Source organism: Ceratotherium simum, chromosome 3, assembly GCF_057802395.1.
Source record: "Ceratotherium simum simum isolate JZ-2026a chromosome 3, ASM5780239v1, whole genome shotgun sequence".
Lineage (NCBI taxonomy): Eukaryota > Metazoa > Chordata > Mammalia > Perissodactyla > Rhinocerotidae > Ceratotherium > Ceratotherium simum.
In genome coordinates, this window is record NC_141902.1 from 5,387,150 (window position 1) to 5,402,150 (window position 15,001).

The following is a 15,001-nucleotide window of genomic DNA, read 5'->3' on the forward strand; positions in this document are numbered from 1 at the left end:
TTTTCTAACTGGCACTTTTTCATATATCTATATATCCACTAGAGTGGCTAAAATGGATGCAACTGACAACATTAAATGTGGAAGATGTAAAGCAACCGAACTCTCAGATGGTGGGAATGTAAAAGGGTACAACCACTTTGGCTTCTTAAAAAGTTAAAACATACATCTACTCTATCACTCAGTAATTCCACACCTAGTTATTTATCCATGATAAATGGAAACAAATGTCCACCAAAAGCCTTGTACAAGAATGTCCATAGCAGCTTTATTCAAAATAGCTGATAACTAAAAATAGCCTACTTGTCCATCAAAAGGAGACTAGATAATTAAACTTAGGTATATCCATTTAATAAAATATTACCTCATGATAAAAAACAATAAGCTATTGATATATGCAACAATGTGAATTAGTCTCAAAAATATAATGCTGAATAAAAAAGCCAGACACAGAACAGTACATATCATATGATGATTCAATTAATAAGAAATTCTAGATGAAGGAAATAAAATCATTGGTCACTATTTTAGTGGTAGGTGGGATGAGCAGAGATTGACTGGGAAGAGGCATGAATGGAACTTTCTTGGGTGACAGAAATGTCTGTGTCTTGATACAGATGTGGGTTTTATACATGGAAGATTTGTCAAAACTAATGAAACACTAAACGGCAACCTTAAAATCTGAGAATTTTATTGTATCTAAATTATATCTCAATAAAAAGGAGAGGGATAAATTCATCAGAACGTAGAAGTACTTTTTGTGAGTACCTTTAATCCCTGTTAAAATGGGCACTACTACAACTGCTTGCAGGTGTGGTCGGTGTTTTCCCTTTCTCTCCTTTAGAATCTCTTTATGGAAGATGGGCTTATTTTTAAGACGAAAAATATTTGTAAAGTAAATGAATTCAATCATTAAAAAGGAATTAACCGGGCCGGCCCCGTGGCTTAGCGGTTAGGTGCACGAGCTCTGCTGCTGGCGGCCCGGGTTCAGATCCCGGGCACGCACTGACGCACCGCTTCTCCAGCCATGCTGTGGCTGCCTCCCACATACAGCAACTAGAAGGATGTGCAGCTACGACACACAACTATCTACTGGGGCTTTGGGGGAAAATAAATAAATAAAAATAAACACTCTCCCTTTCTCAAAAAAAAAAAAAAGAGGAATTAACCAACTGAAATTGGTTTGGTTATAAAATGGATTATAGACAGACTTCTGCTAAGCTAAATAGAAGCCACTCAAATTCAGAGAAAATTTTACGCTTTAAAATTGTTTCAATTCTCAACTCTTAATTAAGCTAAAAAGAATAAACAAAACCTACAAAAGAAGAAATGTGTTCTATTGATTTTTTCAGCTTTCAGGAAAACTATAACATTAAAGTTATCAATGTGTTATATTTTATGTTATACACATGTCTTCTGATAAGTCTATTGCTCTTTTTGTTTTAGTCCTGATAATTGAAATTCAAGGTAACTGTTCTTAATGAACTTGCCTGGGTGAAGATATTATTGTTAATTTCAATCAGCCATTCCTAGGTACACACCTTAAAAATTTTGATGGATGGATATAATCACATTAACCCAAAAGCTTACTCTCTGGTCCATTTGAAGAATATTTAATAGTTAAATATTTTTCTTCCTTCAAACTGCATAATACAAATCAAATAAGTTCAATTTCTTGTTAAAATTTTTTCTCTTAAGAATTTGAATGTAATGAGTTATAACATAAGGCAGTTTTAGCTAAATTAATAAAAGATGATTTTTATTCGTTTCTCACTAGTTTTCTGGTTATGGTCTTTGTATCAACTCAAGTATTCCTTTTACTTTGCTGGAGGCTCTAATATGGATGCTTATTCATATATTTAATTTTCCCAAATTTCTCACACTCAAGTGCAATATACTATATGAAATAATTATTGAGACTTGAGGAGGTATAAAATGAGATCTTCTTCTTTAACCACACTTTGGTTAAACAAATTGATAAAACATGGCTATTATCCAGTCAAGTCCAGCTGTCAGCAGCTGAAACAGATCATTCAGAAACAAAAGGACTTTGACCTCAGTTTATATGAAGAGCAGTTAATTCCCCACTTTTATGTATCTGATATATGGATTACATTTATTTCTTCAGGAAAACACATGAGAAAAAATATTTTGTACATAAGCCAAAATGTATTTTCATTCTAAATGACCGCATTTGATCACCTGCACAGACCCAATTTATCAACTTGTCAATATTTCAACTTCGTTTTTCACTATGAAGATTTGACTATTCAATTTATACTGCTAGATCTGCCACTGATCGCGTGCTCAGCCTATGCCAGACGGTACTCCAAATGCTCTACCTACAATGCTGATGTAGTCGCATTAGATCCGTCTGAGATGTGGATTGTTTTTCGCATTTCACCCTTAGACTGAGGCTGAGAGACATTAAGCATCTTGTCCAAGACGGCACCGTAAGAAAGCATTGGAGCTGGGATTCGAGTGCAGGTCTTCTGACTCTAGAGCATGTAACATTACATCACGTTGCTACCTAAAATTTCAGAAAATTTCAAACGCCTGGAATTTACTTTATTTACTATTGCTTTCAACTCATTCAATAGTTTATTCACAGAGGAAGTAAAAAGCATCTTTTTTTGTTAGACAAGGTTAACACCACCATTGGATCATTCATATTGTATCATTTCAAATGTGTTTCTGACCTACTTTCTGAGAGTGAAATCAAAAGATATTTTGATTTATTATTATTTTGAGTTAGGGTAAATTTTTCAGATATTCTTAATTTTTCTTTAATAACCAGTTATAAGAGTTTGCACCTATTATTTTACAATTATCCATATTTGCTAAACATCTATGGGAGTCATGCCCTACGCATCAGGAAACTGCTTCCTGTACTGTTAGAGTTTCTATGAAATTTGCTACACCGTTAGCCCTGTATTTGCCTCTACATCATATGTGAGAAAGAACCACTCTAAGATCCTACTTTTTCACCTATCACATCCATCTCTCATGGAGAGTGAACTGAAAGCTGAGTTGATGGTTCATAAAATCCCCTGAAGTAGGTTCATTTCAGGTTGCTCTCTCATTTTATTTTTGCAAATGACATGTTTTACAGAGGCCATCAAAGTCATATATTCATTTGGTGTGAATTAAAAACAGATAAAATATGAAATCCGGCAGTATAAAAATCTAAACCTCTTGTTGATGTGCCATTTAACGAAGCTGTTTATAACCTCATGTTTTACTCAGAGCAATCATATGCCACATTTTGAGATTTGCTTATTCGTGGATGAAGGAAAATCTGAAAAATACTCAATTAACCTTTGTGTAAGAAGCAGTGTGATATATGGAAAAAATATGGACTGTAGATGGGTAAGAGTTTCAACACCATCTTAAATGCTTAACTTCCTCAAATGCCAATCTTCTTAGCTGTAAAAGATAAAAACAATTTTGCAAGGTTGTTGTGAGGACTTAAAGAGGTAACACAGGTAAAGTGCACAGCAAGTGACCTGTGCGTTGTGGAAACAGACTCGCCAATAGAGAGCTCTAAGTAACCATGAAATTACGGAATCTAACAATGCGAATTCTGTCAACAACGAACCGCATATATGATAGTGGTCCCATAAGGTTAGTACTATATAGTCTAGGTGTGTAGTAGGCTATACCATCTAGGTTTGTGTAAGTGCACTCTATGATGTTTGCACAATGACAAATTCGCCTAATGATGCATTTCCCAGGACATGTTCCCACATTAAGAAACACATGACTGTAATAATAAAAATCCTTTACATTTTTCCAGATAAATTTTATATGTATCATCACAACAGTACAATGATGAAAACAGAGCAATTTCACATTTTACAAGAAGAGCAATGAGCAGCAGAAAGCTTACCTAAACTGAGAGCAATGATAACATTCCAGTGAGAATTAAAATTTAGTATTTTTTAGAGCAATTTCAACACCCCAAAAAGAAACCCCATACCCAATATCACGCACTCTTCATTTCTTTCCAATCCCCGCCCATCTCTAAGCAAATGTTTATCTACTTTCCATCTCTATAGACCTCCCTAACCAAGACATTTCACATAAATGAAGTCATACCGTATTATGTTTTTTTGTGACTGGCTTCTTTTGCTTAGAATGATTTCATGTTGTAGCATGTATCGGTACTTCATTTTCTTTTTACTGACAAATAATATTCCATTCTATGAATATACCACATTTTGTTTATCCATTTAATTGGTGAACATTTGGGCTGTTTCAACTTTTTGGCTATTATGAATAGTCTGTATAATAAGATTATGACTCCATTTTTTCACTTTTGACTTCCGACAACTTTTAAGATTCACTCCTCCCTTTTCCCCTTCTGCCCCACATCTGGGAAAGCTGGTAAGAAATCCCTCCTTTGGCACCAATGGGAAGTTCAAGCCATTCACAGAAACTCTCATCCCAGCTCGACCCCTTAACCACGATAAATACCCCAAGCCGACTAGTCTCCTTTCCCTGCTCTTTCAAGCCATTTTAGACTGCTTGGGAGCCACCCTTCTCTCCCCGAAATGCCTCATATGTCAGTAATAAACCTTTTCATACCCTCTCGGTGTGTATGTGTGTGGCATCACCAGTCTCAAATCCAAGCCAAATTTTGGGTGGTGGTCCATCTGTTTCTGCAAGATCGTTAAAAAACAAACTGGTACGAACGTTTGTGTACAAGATTTTGTGCAGAGATATGTTTTCAATTATCTGAGTATATACTTAAGAGCAGAATTGTTGAGTCATATAGGAACTCTGTGTTTAACTTTTTGAAGACCTGCCAAAATGCTTTCCAAAGCGGCTGCACCGTTTCACAATCCCACCAGCACTATCTGAGAGTTCCAATTTCTCTCAATACATTGTCTGTCTTTTTTATTATAGCCATCCTAGCATGGTATCTCATTGTGGTTTGGATTTGCATTTCCCTAATGGCTAATGTTGCTGAGTACCTTTTCATGTGCATACTGGAAATTTGTATACCTTCTTTGAAGAAATGTCTATTCAAATCCTTTCCCATTTTTAAATTGGGTTGTCTTTTTGTTGTTAAGTTGTAAGAGATCTTTATATATTCTGGATATAAGTCCCTTATCAGGTATATAATTTGCAAATATTTTTTTCCATCCTGCAGGTTATCTTTTCATTTCCTTGATTGTATCTTTTGAAGCACTAACACCCCACTCAGCAACTTCAACCTTCAGCTCATTGATTTTAATTATGTTATGTGGCCACCCAATCTGCAAGAGGGGCTGCTAAATGTTTTCTACCAAAGCAAAATTGGCACTTCCAACAAAATTGTGGCTTTGTTAGTAAGAGGAAGGGCAGAATGGAGTTGGGGATGGCAGCCAGCAGACTCCGCCATTTAGGGTAAAGGGATGAGGCAATAAATCACTATCACAGCTCTTCAGAATGTCTCTTTCCTCTCAGAAGTCTGATACAATTTAGGGCATCCCTTGCTCTTTATTTCCAAAATCCTGCCAACCTGGGTAACGTGTCTCCCTTTAGCTCTCCAACCATAGGTTAAAAAAATGGCTCATCAGAATCAATAACTGACACCCTCTGCATTACACCAAGGCTTCTTGAGCCCTGCATCACTGTTATAAGGTTCTTGCCATAATGGGAAGTTTTTTGTGATACTTCATTCACCTCTTCTTAACAAATTGCAATATACAGACATCAGAGTTGTCATTACAGTAATCATCTTTAGATAGAGAACTAGAAAGATATAAAGTGTAAATGAGGAAATAGTGCAAACACTGATATGCTTCATTTTAGATCATGGATGTTACTTCATGTCTTATTCAGTGGAAAGTAAAGTACCACTGAATAAGATTATGTTGTCTTATAATTTCCCAACTTCATTGTTTACTATTGACTGCTTAATGGAAAAGATAGGACCATGAGCAAATTCAGAATGTTATTCATTTACTATTTATTCACTCTTGCTCAATAGATTTAGATCAGATATTTACTATGTGCAGGACCCTTGCTCTCAATGAGTTCACAGTTTAGATCAGGGATCCCTGATCAATCTGAAGGGATCAATGTGTAGTGATCCCTAAACTGTAGGGATCTAAATCAGGGATCAGTCCTGCTGTCTATAAATGAGGAGACTGAAGTTTAAAAAGGTTAGCCCCAGGAACACAGGAGATAGTCATTAAATATTGATCTTAGCTAGTCTTCTTTTTCTTCCTATTTTTTTTCCTTTTAGATTTAGGCTCTGTTACAGTATCTATATTGTAGTTTTTTAAAGTATCAATTTTAAATACAAATTTAATTCAGAAGTATTCATATAAATACAATTCAAAATAGTCCTATTTAAAAGGTTCTTGAATCTTTTAACAAACACAGACTTTTTACAATATGATTATTTTTTCGGTGTCTGTGTTTAAATTTTCAGAGCTAAACATAGGAACTATTGGATATGCCAAAGTTTCAGTTGCGTTGATGGTGTGGAAGAGAGGCCTATAACGTGACAACATGACAAAGCTGTCTTATCTCTCTACATTTGGTTTAGGAAGACACAATGACTGGGTATATTTTGGGAACTAGGTAATAGGCTAACATACAGATATCTTTCTAACTTAAAGCAAATAATTCATAAAATTAAAATTTGAATACTTTATTCATAATGGATATAAATGAATATTTGGCATAAACTACAAATATTTTCCAAATTACATTTGATAATTTCTAAATCATTTATAATGTCCTTGATATTTTTATCTAAGGTAAACGTAGCCAGAAATTTTAGCTCTTTCTAAATTAAAATACTTTGGTCTCCCCAAAACCTCTACCACCTTCTTGGAATTCATCCAGTCACCTCTGCACTCTCTCTCAACAAGGAAAAGAGAGGAGACGGGGGACTGTAAAGGGAGATCAGTGCTGTCATCTCACATGATTATTGGATCTTGGAGACATGCCATAGACTGACTCAACTGTGCCTGTTTCTCTGTGAGCACAACTGGGGTTATAGAAACGTGACTTACTAAACATCACCTTGGCTGCTGAAATGAAGGGATAAGTTACTAAAGCCAACATCAGGTCATGTTTCCAGGCCCAATATGGAAATCTGTCTATCATCAGATGGTATCTCCTAGGCGATAGCCACAGACAGTGCCATTTCCTTTTGTGAATTATCCCTTCCATCAGTTTTTCACTTACTCTTGTTTACCACTATACTGTTTATTCAATGCAAGGCCCAGGCCCTCATCAATGTCATGTCATTACTCTGTAAATGGCAATTTCCATGGTCACGCAAAACCAATGCACTAAAATAGTTTAAATACTTCTAAAGCAGGTATAAACAGTAGGGAGGAGGGTCACTCCTAGTCACTAACACTGGAGTAAAGGCTGTAAAAGCTGAGATTGTGTTTCTCATGTTTGTGTCTGTCATTTAAAGAATGCTGGATTTGCTGCAGATGAGCAGGTTTCACTTTTGGAATAAATATTTCTGTTTAATCTAACATTCCAGTCCTTTTAGTATATTCTATACTAACCTTTTTACCCATTCACACATTCAGGGAAAGTTTCTCATTTCCAGCCAGAGTCGTGAATTTATGACATGGACCCTACAGATATCTGAGATTATATCAACATTATACAATGTCCGGTACACACAGTGTATAGAGAAAAACTACTGAATCAAATTGGAATTTAATTAATATTATGGTTAACATATCATTATTATACTTAGGACAAGAAAACGTAGTTACATGAGGGATCAGCCTATGAAGGAGGTCGGGACTTAATCTGTTTGAGAATGTAATACAGGAACACATAAAAAGATTTTGGTACAGGTTACATTCTGCATAACATTTGATAATTTGGGGGAAAAGTCTAATGTGTCTTTTTAAAAATTCTGAAATAAGTTTTAAGACCAAGTTGTGCAACATCAAAAGAATATTCTAAAAAAGGATGCACAAAGTATCACATGATAAACAACCAAGGTTTTTTTAAATTGGGAAAGGACTTGTACACCATTATGTAACATCAAATCATGCTTTTGAAAAATCCTGCCTTCACTGAATTGTGATAAATTCACAGTGCCTTATTTTCAAATGCAGACAACAAAATGCACCGTGATAAGACTAACAAAATGTTTACTTTTAATGGAATTCTAGTCCTAGAAATGAAAATCAATGTGCTTTCTGTGAATACATGGCTTATAATATCTGCAAAATATATTGTGGAGAAGAACTTTATATAGTACACAGTTATAACCATTATTAGACTTGTTTTATAGTCACTCTCACCCAGTTTAAAGACACAGATATTCAATCATGTGGATATTATTTGTGTTGGACACACTCAGATTTCTCTGAAGTCTCCTTTGTGAACCCACAGCATTTCAGTAGTGCTGTGAAGGCGTATGTTTATTTAAACTTTCAAGTAAATTAGAAAACCAAACACTATGTATTTTTAAAGTTTATTCTCTTCCCCATTTCCAACTCCTATTTATAATCTTTTTTCCTTCTTTGACACAAAGTTTTTATTTACTCTGGAAAAGCAACCAAATGACTTTTTTTGAGTGTTCAACATTAAGTGTATATGAATCATCTAGAAATACTTAAAGTATATTTTGCTAGCCAGCTACAGTGTTCAAATTACAAGAGTGATAATAACCAGTTAGAGATAATGAGACCTCTCAGGAACTACCTGGATATAAATGTGGTAGATTATTTGATTTCAAGTATAAATACAATTTAAAAAGAGCTGTATTTTTTCACTTAAAGAAAAGACACTAAATTTTTTAACATCTTAAAAAAATGCTTATCAAAAACGTGTTTCACAGATATTTTCTAATGTCACAGAAGATGTGTAAGCACTAAGAAGGGCCCCGTGTCAGTGGGCTTTGGAATTAGACAATCCTGTGTTCAAATCTGCATTTATCGTGTATTGGCTAAACAATCTTGGGCAAATTATTCACTTCTCAAGAATAAATGTCCCATCTGTAAAGTAGGAATAATATACACCTACCTCACAGTATTGTTGGGAGGATTATTTAAAAACACAAATGTAGGGCCGGCCCCGTGGCTTAGCGGTTAGGTGCACGAGCTCCACTACTGGCGGCCCGGGTTCGGATCCCGGGCGTGCACTGACGCACCACTTCTCTGGCCATGCTGAGGCCACGTCCCACATACAGCAACTAGAAGGATGTGCAACTATGACATACAACTATCTACTGGGGCTTTGGGGGAAAAAAGGAGACGGACTGGCAGTGGATGTTATCTCAGGGCCAGTCTTCCTCAGCAAAAAGAGGAGGGTTAGCATGGATGTTAGCTCAGGGCTGATCTTCCTCACAAAAAAAAAAAAAAAAAAAACACAAATGTAAGGAGTTAAGCAAATGCCTGACCCAGATAAACACTTAATAAATGTTAGATTTTCTTCCATCAACACGCTTAGAGTCGTATATGAGAGTAAAATAAGTAAATAAATAAATTCTGACTACAAGACTATTAAGGTAATAAAGTGGACTACCAGTCTTGTAAAATCTTCTGCAAGTATCTTCTCAAAATAGATAAAAGTGTTTCTCCAGTAGACTACATATGAACCTTACATCTCAACAGGCTCGGTTGCCTCTTTTTTGACCTTCAATCTTCTGTTGCTTCCACGTATGATTTAGTAGCTAGAAGCATCTTGCTTAAGGAATACAAGAGCTTCTATTCCCAGAGGAATGCAGAGCTCTTGATTCACATTAATATTCATGATGTGAGCTGCAAAATCCTTCACTATTACTCTATCTACATCATGTTTATCTCTTTAGCTTGTAGTTCAAGACATTGAATTCTTTCATATTAATTACTTGCTGGTTATCTCTTCCAGCATGACAAAACCAAAAAAACCATGGATTTGAAATGATAATACTTAAGTCTTGGCTCCAGCATTATTCCTGAGCATCAGGTTCTACATTGTAAAAGAATAACTACTCTGCCTGCATCACAGGAGAAAGTCAACATTCAATCACATGATGGAGAAAGTAAAACACATTAAAGGTACAACAATGAGAAACACTTTAAAACAAAGCTTAGACTTTCATGGGAATTGCAGGCAATTAACCAAGCCAGAGTGATGGATGTCATGATCAGGGAAGCTCGTGCATTAGTTTTATTATAAACCTAATATAGGATCTCTTCTACTACTAAAATATCTTTCCCTGTACTCACTAAAATGTCCTAATTTAAAACTCTATAAGATTCACAATCTAAATAAAAGTCAAAACTCACCAATCTATCTACAATAGTTTCCATAGGTTCTTTCAACCTTTGTGTATGTGTGTGTGTGTGTACATAACAAACATATTCGCTTATTTATCTAAAACTATAGCTGATTTTGATTACGTGGGTGTTTCATTTGTGTTTGTATGTATTTATCTGTGTTTGTTTTGTTCCTCTTATTAATGACCATGTTTCACTTTCCATTATGACTCTTCATTATGCTATGTTTCAAGTAATAGTGTTTTAAAAAATAAATTTCTCTTGGAATTTAGTAAATGAAGCAAATATATTAGGTAGATATTCAATTATTCTTGACATTCATTTGTTTCCAAATTTTAAAAATAAACTATTAACCCTGATTTCTTGAGCACTCAATTCTTATTTGGGCTCATAGTGACAATCCCAAATCAAATTTAAGAAGGAAAAACTTATTTTGGAATATTGAGATTTTTTAAAAGTTTTACTTGTATGTACTTCATTATTATATAAGCAATACACATGCATTGTTGAAAAACAGCAGAAACTAAAGAGAAGTTAAAAAGAATCGCCTATAATTCTACCACACTGCTTATATTTTGGAATATAAGTTTCATGATATTTTATGTACATGAATACACCATAGTAAAAAATGGAATCATATTATTCCTAGTTTTATGATTAGTTTATTTCACTTATATGTGCTAAACATCTCTTCATGGCAATAACCATATATGTATGCAATAATTATAATGGCTTCAGAGTATTCCATCGCATATACCAAATTTTATTTACCAATCCAATATAACTGGACATTTATATTGCTTTAATTATCTTTATATAAACAATATTATGATAGATAGACCTGAATCTTTGAACAATTATCCAATTATTTCCCTTAAGATAAATTTCTAACATTATAATTCCTTATGTCAAAGGATATATATCTTTTTAGCTTTCAGTGTACTTTAACAAAATCCTCCAAAATGTTTCACTTTTTTTCCACTCTTACCAACAGGACTGAAGGATGCCTCTTTTCTATATTCTCACCAATATTGAGTTTTAAGGTTTAAAAATTTGTCTGTATATGGAGTATCTTGCTTTAATCACACATCTTTTATTACTATTAAGGTTGATATTTACACATATCTTAGTCAGTCACGTGTTTTTTTATGGTATGAGATGCCGTTTCAAATCCTTTGCTCATTTTTTCAATTGAGTAGTTTTCTTTGTATTGCTTAATAAAGAGCTTTTAATATGTTCATGTTGATAACCTTTTACCTATATATATATTACTAATGTTTTTTCAAGGTTTTTTTTCCCATTTAAGCTTATTTGTTGTAGTTTTTGATATATGGGGTTTTTAAAATCATATGTATCAATTTCATTATGGTTTCTGTGAATACATTCTTCCCAGCACTAAGATGACATAAATATACAGTGGGGAACCCCAAGTCTCCTTGAGTTCTAGATTCAAAGTTAGCGTCCCTTCCCCAGCCCCCTCCATATGTGTGAGGGCACACCCATATGCCTCCAAGGCTTCTCTGCACTACCAGTGTCTGTTTACTTCTCTGTCTCCACCTCAGACCACAAGCTCCCTGAGGTTATGAACAGTCTTACTTATATCTCAGCATAAATAAGAGCTCTGCTAAATTAGATCTCTCAGTTATTGTATAGTAGGCATTCATAACTTATATTTGCACTTGCTGGCATAATTGCACTAACCCAGTGTTATTGGTACAAGTATTCATTTACATAAGCACTTAGTACCATGTACTTCTTCAAAGCACATGTCATAATTGTAATTCTCACATTAGTTGTACAAATGTTATGTTAATATTTGTTGCCTCACGAGAGAAATCATCTATTTTGTACATTACTGGATCACCATTATATTTCATTAACTATAATAGGTGTAGAATAAATAATTGAGAAATGTAAGTGAATGAATCAACAAATAAATAATATATAGTTTATAACCAAGGACCTCCAGACAAAGTATATCGCCGTTGCTCTTTCTTGGAAATAATTTAAAATACTTTAGTATTTCTATCCATATTATGATACAAAACACTATATGATAGGAAAGATCATGAAGAAGATTTCTAGTTTAATTTCTACTTTCATTACTGTGTCATATTGAAACAACTTAAGGAGCCTATAATATTTAAATCTTAAAATAACCATCAATGTCATGCTATCAAACCTTTACAGCAACAGCATTTTGCCTCAAGTTGCCAATGAATTTTTCTTCTCATCATGGCCTCATTGTATGTATAAGCGGCAAAACAATGCTGGACAGGAGAATAGTAAAAACAGATGGAAGGCATTTTCAGTTGGATGACCTTTTAGTTCACAGGCTTGAATAAGGCCGAATCCAGTTACACTAAATAACCGGTGGTACCTCTGAGCACCTGTTCAGTCTCCTAAATGCATTCAACCTTGGCTCTGGGTGCTTGAGAATAACAGGAGCTTGTGATGGGAGGCAGATGTGGCTTGATGTCGATGCGGTTGTACAAGCGTTCTAGCGATCCTCGAGGGTAAAGAACGCACAACCTTGAAGACTAACTATAAAGATGACAAACATTTGCTCAAGGCCTTTTCTCACTATGAGAAAAAAATATTTTAAAATTTTCAATGAAGAGCACAAATGCTATCTTTATTTTTCAGTCCTTTAGCATGATAGGTGACAACAAAATCAAATTGGGTTTATTCACAACCTTTAATAATATATGCCAGATTAAAAATATGTTAAACTCATTTTTAATAAATTAACAAATTGTTTCATTTAAAAGATGAGTACAGTAGCTCAGACACTGGAGTCGACATCCCTGGACTCAAATCTTGGTTCTAGCTCTATATTGTACCAGTTATTAGCTATATGAACTTGGACGAGCTCCTCAACTTCTCGGTTTTCTTGGCTATAAAATGGAGTTTATAATACTATTAACAATTTTCTCATTAATTCTTGAAACAATTCATGCTCATCATTACCGTAGTGTACATTTAAAACACTCAATCAGGGCCGGCCCCGTGGCTTAGCGGTTAACTGCGTGCTCTCCGCTGCCGGCGGCCCGGGTTCGGATCCCGGGTGCGCACCGAGGCACCACTCCTCCAGCCATGCTGAGGCCGCATCCCACATACAGCAACTAGAAGGATGTGCAGCTATGGCAGACAACTATGTACTGGGGCTTTGGGGGAAAAATAAATAAATAAAATCTTTAAAAAAAAACCTCTAAAAAAAAAAAAACAATCACTGTTACCAATTAAGATTATTTTATGAATAAAAACCTAAATTATAGAAACCTAACAACAGGCATAGATCCCTATGTATCCTTCAAGATCCAGGTCATAAGTCACTAGTTGTGTGAAATCTTACTTACCCAGAGCAGATCTAATTGTTTATTCATCTGAGCCCCTATTTCCTCATGATTAGTTAATATATTGAGATTACTTTGTAGGGTTACTATTTAGATAAGTCACTAGGCTGAGGTGAGACGCTTCAAACCGGATTGCTTGAGGAGCGACGAGTATTCACAATTCTGTTGATTATGGGGCTTTTGTTTTACTGAATGAAGTGGCCAGGCAAAACTGCTTAGGGTAATAAAGGAAATTCAGAGAGTCTGTATGCAACAGGAAAAAGCGGAGAAATGAGTCAGCGGAGAGAATTGGGAAACCTTGGAGAGAAGGACATATACACCTGAAGAAAATTATGCAGTTGCTGTTGTATTGTGCAATGTGAGTTCTCTTCCCCACTAAATCTTTAGTGAAATATCTATTTCTTATTAAAGTCTTGCAAAGTTTGGTGGGTTTGGAAGAAGAGTGTAACCAAGTACTGGATGAGAGCCCTGCCATCTACCCATTTCCACAGCCAGCCTGAGTTCCTACAGGTGGGACAAGGTCATCGATGGCTGATGCCTGCCAAAGAATCTAAATAGGGGCTGGGGAGTATAAGAGAAGATTCCACATGTTTTTAACCTTTCTAAACTATGAAATCCTGTCTTCCATTACTATTGTGAGCTGAATTTGTAAATGTCATCATATTACCCCTTCAAAAAGAAGTGAGTTTCTGATGGTAATGAGGTACCTGACTAAACCTGATGACAAACACATACAAATGGAAATACACATAGATATACAAGGAAATTAGACTCTTTATTATTTTTTTAAGTCTTCCAAAAATGTAGAGTTTTAACATGGCATTCTACAAACTGATTTTAGAGCCAGATATATCAAAACAACATTTATATTAAAAAAAAACTAATTTCATAGCAATTTCCCAACATTCCTTAGTTCGATCAATCATATATTTTCTTTGCCAGCTAAATATGATGCCTATTTCAGCTGGGAACAATGAAGCTAAAGTAAAATTTAAGGGCTCAGAAATGCCAAAGGTGGGGAAAAAAAGCATATTTAAAACACAGTACTGTAACCCAGCGAAAGGGGCTTGTCCTGCTCCCCACAATCCAGTGCCAATCAATTGCAAATAAGCCAGTGGTTAAGAAAGGAAAGTTTATACGATTAACCAGCAGAACCAGAAGATGGCAGACTAGTGTCCTAAAGAGCCGTCTTAAAATCATACAGAATCTTGAGGCAGCTACATAGGGGAAATGGGCAGGGAAGGAGGGGGTTTAGGGATATAGACCATTCGGTGTGACAAACTTCAAGGCACCACATTATCTCTTTCTTCTGTCATTCATGATGGGTACCAACACAGAGTTTTTCTCTCTGTAGATTGTCATGTTCCTGGGGAATTCAGAAAACAAAGTTATCATCTTATCATAGCA

The 15,001-nt window shown here is 35.2% G+C and overlaps 1 long non-coding RNA gene across 5 annotated transcripts in view; it reads right to left on the reverse strand.

Moving 5' to 3' along the window:
- Positions 1 to 14,370: 14,370 nt before the first annotated feature.
- LOC147917399 (uncharacterized) overlaps positions 14,371 to 15,001 on the reverse strand; it is a 125,851-nt gene continuing 125,220 nt past the window's right edge. For all 5 annotated transcript variants that reach the window (XR_015549576.1, XR_015549575.1, XR_015549578.1 and 2 more), the window contains one exon: positions 14,371 to 14,960. This is a non-coding gene — a long non-coding RNA (uncharacterized LOC147917399). The remainder of the gene's footprint in view (positions 14,961 to 15,001) is intronic.